This window comes from Elephantulus edwardii, unplaced genomic scaffold (assembly GCF_000299155.1).
Source record: "Elephantulus edwardii isolate Elephantulus edwardi_28Jun2011 unplaced genomic scaffold, EleEdw1.0 scaffold00067, whole genome shotgun sequence".
Taxonomy (NCBI): Eukaryota; Metazoa; Chordata; class Mammalia; order Macroscelidea; family Macroscelididae; genus Elephantulus; species Elephantulus edwardii.
The window spans coordinates 5,675,789-5,684,311 of NW_006399817.1; positions in this window are offsets into that span (position 1 = coordinate 5,675,789).

Below are 8,523 nucleotides of genomic sequence, written 5' to 3' on the forward strand. Positions count from 1 at the left end.
AACAACAACAACAACAACAACAACAACATAGATTGAATAGGAATGGAGAAAGGATACAACCCTGACAAACAACTTCCTTTATTTTAAACATCTAGTGTTCCCTTAGGGCGCACTGTTAGCCTAGTGGCAGGAAGCTGCGCTGCAATCCCGATGGAATGTGGTTGGAATCCACCAGCTGCTCCACGGGAGGATGGGCACTCTCTGTCCAACTGATTAACTGCCTCTGAAAATCTGCTGGAGGGTCAGCTATAGTTTGGTTCTGACTCGATGGTACACAACAACAACAGTGTTCTCTAACTATGAACAACAGCCTCTTGTTCTAGGCATAGGTTTTGCACGAACATAAATAAGTGTTCTGGGATTCCTATTCTTTTCAATGCTAGCCATAATTTGTATGATCCACGCAGTCAAATGTCTTTGCATAGTCAATAAAGAACAAATAAAACTTTTCTTGGTATTCTCAGCTTTTAGCCAGGATTCATCTGACACCAGCAATGATATCTCTGGTGCCATGACCTCTTCTAAATCCAGCTTGCAGTCAAATGCATTACTGCTGATCTATACTCCCATAACTGTAGCTTGAACTTTTGAATATTTTCTGTTTATATACTGTTCTGTTTTTGTGTAATCTTCAAAAATATTTTGCTTGCATGTGGTATTAATTATATTATTCAATAATCTCCACATTTTAGTGGATCATCATCCCTGGGAATGGAAAAAATAAGGATTTCTTTCAGTCAGTTGGCCAGTCAGCTGTCTTCTAAAGTTCCTGTTTTAGACTGTATCTGCTAGTTGATGTCGATCAGTATCCCAACAATTCCTGAGGCCTTATTTTTGCCAATACCTTCAGTGCAGGTTGAATTTCTCCTTCCTAACCAATGACTCTTGATTATATAGTTGTTGTTGTTGTTATTATCATGTACCTTTGGGTCTCTTGTGATTCATAGCAACCTTATGCATAATAGCTCTGAACTCTGTCCAATCCTGGGCTAATCTCACTGTCTCTGACAAACCTCCCCTAGAACCCCAGTTATTGTGTCACTCCATCTCATCCAGGGTATTCCTTTCCTGTGTTGTCCCTCCACATTTCTAAGCTTGATGTCCTTTTCCAAGGACTTGCCTCTCTTGGCAACATGCCCAAATTATGTTAGGTGGAGCTGCAAAATTCTTGCCTCCAATGAGTAGCTTGGTTCCACCTTCTCCAGGACAGATCTGTTTGTTTTCTTGGCAGTCCATAGCAAGTTTAATACTCTTCTCCAGTACCACAACTCAAAAGACATCGACTCTTCTTCTGTCATTCTTAGTCATTATCCAGCTGTCTGACGCATAGCAAGTAATTGTGAAGGTCAAGCCCTGGGTCAGGCCCAATTTAGTCTCTAGACTGACATTGTTGCTTCTCAGTACTTGGGAAAGATCCCTGACATCAGATTTGCCAAATGTAACCCATCTTTTTATTTCCTGACTCCTGGTGTCAAGAGTGTTGATTTTGAAGCTGAGCAAGATGACAGTGTTAACAGTCTCAATCTTTTCCATCTATCATGGTACTGCCAATTGACCCTATGGTGAGAATCTTTGTTTTCTGATGTTGAGTTTCAATCCATATTGAAGATTGCAGTCCCTGACTTTCAGTAGCAAATGCTTCAGGTCCTCAGTTTGTGCTGCTACCTTCCTGCTCATAAAGTTCAGCTTCCCAAATGATCTGTTCCACATATATATTGAAAAGGTCTGGAGACAGCATGTATCACGGACATACTCCTTTCCTGATTTTGAGCCATGCAGTGTTTCCTAAAATATTCCAGTATTGGCCATTTCTTTTTGGTACAGTGATTCTGTGTAGTCCTTGCATCTTCTTTTGATGCTTCTTGGATTGTTCAAGATTTTGTCAATAGCATCTCTCAGTATTGCAACTTGAGGCTTGAATTTATTTTTCAGTTCTTTCAGCTGGAGAAATGCCATGAGTTCTTCCCTTTTTGGTTTCCAATTCTAGCTGTATGCATATTCCATCATAATACTTTGCGTTGTTATTTTGAGCTGCCTTTTGAAATCTTCTCTTCAACATTTTCACTTCTGTATCTCTTCTCTTTGTTTTGGCTTCTTGATGTCTAGTGCAATATTTAGATCTCTTCCGATATCCATCTTGGTTTTTTCTTTCTCCTCCCTCTTTGTAAAGGCATTTTGTTCTCTTCATGGATGATATCCTTGATGTCATCTCACAATTCATCTATTGTTTGATCATTGGTGTTCAATGCTTCAAAGATTGCAAGAACCATCAAATTTGGGTCCCCTGAAAATGTCCTGGAAGGTCGGCTATGAGGTGGTTCATATTTGACAGCACAGAATGGCAGCTAGCGGCAATTGAAAGCAAGAAGGCTGAGGGAGAATACTTCCACTTAAGATCAATGTAAGGAAAATAGAAGGGGCCACAGTGACTTCATTTGTGACTTCCAGAAAACGAAAATTGCAAAGTCATCATATTCACAAATTCTTAGTGAAGAACCATTTGGACAGAACACAGGCCAGCTACTTTTAATAGTGTGGCAAAGAAATATCTGTTTATTCTTATGGAATAAATAGGACTGGGGTAACTAGAGAGGCACTCATCATCAGCCTAAGTTCTCTGAAGTTGGACTCTAGTGCACAAGGTTAGGTCACATCCACTTCATGTCTTTCAGGGATAATATCTAAATTCTTCTCGTCCAGGATTAAACACTAATTAGACAGACATATGCTCATGGGAAATAACATGTTCAGAGAATAGGTAGATAGATAAAGGGGCAATGAAAAGAAATAATTAAGGCCACCTGCAGGCAATGCACATTTTTTTAAATTCCCTGATCAGAATGGGTTAGATTTTCTGGTGCTAGCAAGTAATGTTGTGTCATCTGAATAATAAAGGTTATTGATGAGTCTGTCTCCAATCCTATGCCAAATTCCTCTTCATATGGTCCAGCTTCTTGTGACCCAGCTGTCCCAGTGCTAGGAAATCAGACAGAAGAAACAAACAGAGATATATACACCTATGTAGCGTTATTCACAATAGCAAGAAAATGGAAACAATACAAATGCCCATCAACAAACAAATGGATTGAAATACTGTGGTAAAGACACAAAATGAAATACTGATCAACAGTAAAGAACAATGAAATACTAATAATAAATGATACAACATGGAAGAGTCTAGAGAGCATTATGTTGAGTGAAATAATTCAGTCACGAAAGGACACATACTGCCTAAGAACACTATTGTAAAAATAGGAGGATTATGGAGCAAGATATATGCAAATGTTCAAAAGGGGAAGGGAAAGAAAAAAAGAGGGGGGAGTGGGGAGGAGGAAATCACTAGGATAGCAAAGTTTAGTGGGCAGATGGGGTGTGAAGGAATAGGAAAGATGCAATGGAGATTTTAAGAGATGGGGTGATAATAGGCATAGATCAATAGTAAGTTATAAAAAACACAATGTCTATGAGTGACTGTGTAAAACACAAGTATATGAACGAAGCACAGTCTATATGAATGATTGTATCAAACATAACTACAAGAATGAAACACAGTGTCTATGGGTGTGCATGTATCTGCTTGGGTGATAGTTATGGTTTCTTTAGGGTAAATTCCCAGTCATGAAGTTGCTGGGTCAAATGGTATTTCTATTTGCAACTTTTTGAGAAAGTGCTATATAGCTTTCCATAGCGTTTGCACCATTTTACACTCCCACCAACAGTGAATAAAGGTTCCAGTTTCTCCACAACCTCACCAGCACTTGATGTTTGTTGTTCTGTTAAATTTTGCTATTCTTACTGGGATGAGATGATATCTCATAGATGTTGTGAATGAAGTACAGTGTATATGAATGATTGTATGCAAGTCAATAAAAATGTTTTAAACAATAATTTCATCTCAAGGAAGGGAAGTCTTGAGGGAGTATTTATAGGTTAGGTTTATTGCCTATTGTTGCTCAGTGCCTCAGGGCTGTCCCATCAAGACAACAATGACTCATAGCAACCCTATGAACGATGTATCTGAATTTGGTCCTATGCCGTGCCATCCTCATCATCTCTGACATACTTGAAACCACCACTGCAGTCATTGTATCAATCCATGTCATTGAGGGTCTTCCCCACCTTCACTAACCCTCCACCTTTCCATGCATGAAATCCATTTCCAGGTATTAGCTCCTCCTAACAATATGCTCAAAGTATATGAGACAAACGTTCACTAGCCTTGCCTCCCAGGAGCTTTCTGTGGGCTGTTCTTTTATCAAGACATACTTTTTTGTCATTTGACAGTCCCAGGAGTATTCAGATTCTCCTGCAAAAGCACAACTCAAAGATGTCTTCTTCTGTCATCCTTTTTCATGTCCAACTTTCAGGTGTGTAGCAAGGCCACCCCTCAAATGTGGTTGCCTAGAAAATATTGCCACGGTACGTCCTAAACTTGAGTCTTCCATCTGCTAAGTAAGAACAATGAAATATGAGTCCACACCTCCCCCCCCCATGCAAGTAAAGAAAGCAGCTTATTAGGACAAATACTTTGCAAAGTAAAATTACTTTGCAAAGGGAGATATGGAGGGCTGGATATGAAAGCCCATGACTTACTGGACAAAATAACTGTGAGGCTTATAAAGATTTAGGTGACAAGAGGTTTTCTGTTTATTCATAATAGAAGATGGGAAATTTCAGGAAATAGCCTGTATAGAAGAGATTATAATAATTAAGTGCGTGGAGTAGATGAATCTCCAAGAGGGAAGCTGTTGCAGAGGCTTCTGGGTCAAGAGACGTAACTTATTTGATGAGGCACATGCACTGTGTATGAAGCAAGGTTCTCTGATTCAATATCCCTGACTTGTAGATAACTCTACTTTCTGCTAGGGAAAATAGTTTCTCAGTCACCAGTAGTGTTTCTGAACATTCTCTAGGAACTGATTCAAACCAGTTCCACTTCAGACCAGATTTTCAGGAAGTCAATCTCCAGAGAACAATGTCATATTGCACTGAAGGATTAGCAATCACCAGATGTTACTGTATAACAGAAAGTCTAAGGCAATAACAGGAGAACCCCAGAAGGGGTTCTCAAGGTTCTCAAAGGGAGCCCAACCTATCTCAGGTTAAGAGTGTGGGAAAGGGCTCACATTTATTTAGCACTTTTAAAAGGGAAAAGTAGGTTATTTTAGAAAAGGATATATTACACAAATCAGGAGGCATTAGCAACTGGCCTTCAGGATGGAGTCTGTCTAGTTGGTTGCTTAGTCATCACAAGACGTGTGCTGTAGGTTGGTTTCCTCTTCCTCTCTCTGGAAGGTCATGCAGCTGGGTTTAGAAGAGGTTGTGGCCCTAGGGACATCATAGCCTACGGCAGATGGATCTTGACTGAAAGTAGAAAGTGCCAGAGGAATGTCTATCTGTGTTTCAGTGACTCTGTAAAGGATTTGATTATGTGAGTCACGACACATTGTGGCTAACATTGAGAAAAATGGGAATCCCAGAACACTTGATTGTGTTTATGCAAAACCTATACTTGGAGAAGGAAGCAGTCCTCACAATAGAGCAAGGAAACACTGCATGGTTCAAAATCAGGAGAGGAATGAGTCAGGGATATCTCCTATTTCTATACATTTTCAATCTTTATGTAGAAAAGATAATTTGAGAGGCTGGACTTTAGGAGGAGTAATGTGGCATAAGAACTGGAGGATGACTCATCAACAACCTGCATTATGCAGATGACATATTATTGCTTGCTGAAACTGAGGAAGACCTGAGGCATTTGCTAGAGGTCATGAACTGTAGTTTTCAAAATGAATTGAAACTCAACATCAAGAAATTGAAGGGGCAAATGGCAACATATTCACTGTTAGAAAGTATTGCTTTATATTTAAAAGAAGCCTTCTTTGTTACAAGGTTGATGTTGTTATTCTGTCCTGTAGAGTTGGAAGCAACCCATAGCTGACCTTCCAGCAGGTTTTAAAAGGCAAGGGAGAAGCTTGCCCGTCTTTGTCCTACAAAGTGGGTTCAAAATGCATAAGATCTGTATACAGTTTATTCTATATATAGAATTTGTATGTAGAATCTTCACACAGACTCCTTTTTGCTTTACTTATCTATACATTGAGCTTCAAATTTGTGTAGCAAATGCCTTGGGTCCTCCTCAGTTTCAGCAAGCCAAGTTGTGTCATCTGCATAACACAAATATTGACAAATCTTCCTTCAGTCCTGATGCCATGTTACTCTTCATAGAACCCAGATTTCCAGATGATCTGTTCCAGATGCAGATTGAAAAGGTAAGGAGATAGGATGCATCCCTCGTGTATATCTTTCCTGGTTTTTGAACCATGCAGTGTTTCCTTGCTCTGTTCTGACCACTACTTTCTAGTCCAAGTATAGGTTTCACATACGCACACTTAGTGTTCTGGGAGTCCCATTCTTCTCAATGTTCAAGACAGTTTGTTGTAACCCATACAGTCAAATGCCTTTGCATAGTGAATGAAACAAAGATAGACATTTCTCTGGTATTCTCCGCTTTCAGACAAGATCCATCTAACATTAGCTATAATATCCCTAGTTCCAAGGCCTCTTCTAAACCCAGCCTGCACATCTGGCAGTTCTCTGTTGATGCACTGTTTCAGGAGTTTTTGGATAATTTTCATCAAGATCTTGCTTGCAAGTGATATTAATGACATTGTTCATTAATTGCTTCACACTGTAAGGTCAACTTTTTTGGCAATGAGAGCATAGATCTCTTCCAGTTAGTTGACAAGGTGGTTGTTCTCCCGATTTCTTGACACAACTTGGTGAGCGCATCCAGGCCAGCATCTGTTTGTTGAAATATGTCAACTGGTGTGCTGTCAATTCCCAGGGTCTTGTTTTTTTGCCAATTCCTTCAGAGCAGCTTGAACAACATCAAGAAAACTAATATTCTCACCACTGGGCTGATTGGCAGCATTGTGATAGACAGTAAAGAGACTGAGATTGTTAACAGCTTCAGTTTACTTGGCTCTACAATCAACACTCTTGTACTTGCAGCCAGCAAATCAAAAGGTTAATTGAATTTGGGGAAAATTTGCTGTCAGGGACCTCTCCAGTTTACTGAAGAATAACAATGTCAGTCTGGAGACTAAGGAGTGCCTGATTCAGGCCATGGTCTTCACAATTACTTGCTATGTGTCAGAAAGCTGGACAAGGACTAAGGATGATAGAAGGAGAGTTGATGCCTTTGAGCTGTGGTGCTGGGGAAGAGAATTGAATATATAACATGGCTGCTAGGAGAACAAACAGGTTTGTTCTGGAGAGGGTGAAACCAGGCTGCTTCTTCAAGGCAAGGCTTCTGAAGTTCCATCTAATATAATTTGAGCATGTTGCAAGTAGGGGACCAATCCTCGGAGAGGGACATCATGCTTGGAAGGGTGGAGCGACAGCAAAAGAGAAGAAGATTCTGGATGAGATGGATTGTCTCAGTGACTGGGGTAACGGGAGTAGGTGTGTCAGGGATGATAAGGTTGGCTCAAGACAGAAGAGAGTTTAGAATTATTTTACACAGGGTTGCTATGAGTCACAAGCAACTTGACAGCACATAACAACAGCAACAACATCTGTATGTAGTTAGTTAAAACAAAAGGTGGTCTGTGAGACTTTTATTCTTCCTGGCAGTAAAGCTGTATTTATTATGTTAATGAAAATGGCCCAAAGGTTAATGGTAATACTCTGTTGTTGTTATGTGTTATTGAATCAACTACACCTCAGAAACACTATGAACAACAGATCCGAAGTGTGCCCCATCCTATGTCATCTTCATATACTCTGACATGCTTGAGCTCATGGTCGTAGTCTGCCCCGGCCTGTGGGGATCTTCAACGGTGACCCTAGGAGGGGAAGAAAGAGAATGGGGGGACAGGAGGCACAAAAGCAGAAAGACAAGTCGAAATCTCCAATCAAGTCTTTTTATTGAAAGCATTCACAGTTTATATATAGGAACATAATGGGGGGAGGAGAAGTACACAATAGGGGAGACTAACATGTTGTTTCCAGTAAGCTGAAAGTTATCTGGTGAACAGAAACTTAGCAGGGTGGTCCCAGTAAACCGAAACCTATCCTCCCAGGGTGGGGTAAACCAAAACCTATCCTCCCAGGGTGGGGTAAACCGAAACCTATCCTCCCAGGGTGGGGTAAGCTGAAACCTATACTCCCAGAGTGGGTAAACTGAAACCTATCCACCCAGGGAGGGGCAACATGTCCAAACATGTAGAGAATTACAAAATGGCTTCAGAGAATTACAAAATGGCTTCAGCTAGGTAGAACAAGCGGCTCGGCCCCCAGCAGTAGTCATTGTGTCAATCTTCCTTGTGGCTCTTTCTCTATCTCTGAACCTCCAGTTTTCCCAACATGTTATCTTTTCCCAAGGAATAGCCCCTCCTGACAACAGGCCCAAAGTATTTGAGATGAAGTTTCACCATTCTTGCCTGTGAGGAGAACCCTGGCAGCCCTTCCTCCAAGGCAGACTTGTTTGTTTTTTTGGCAGTTCATAGAATATTCCGT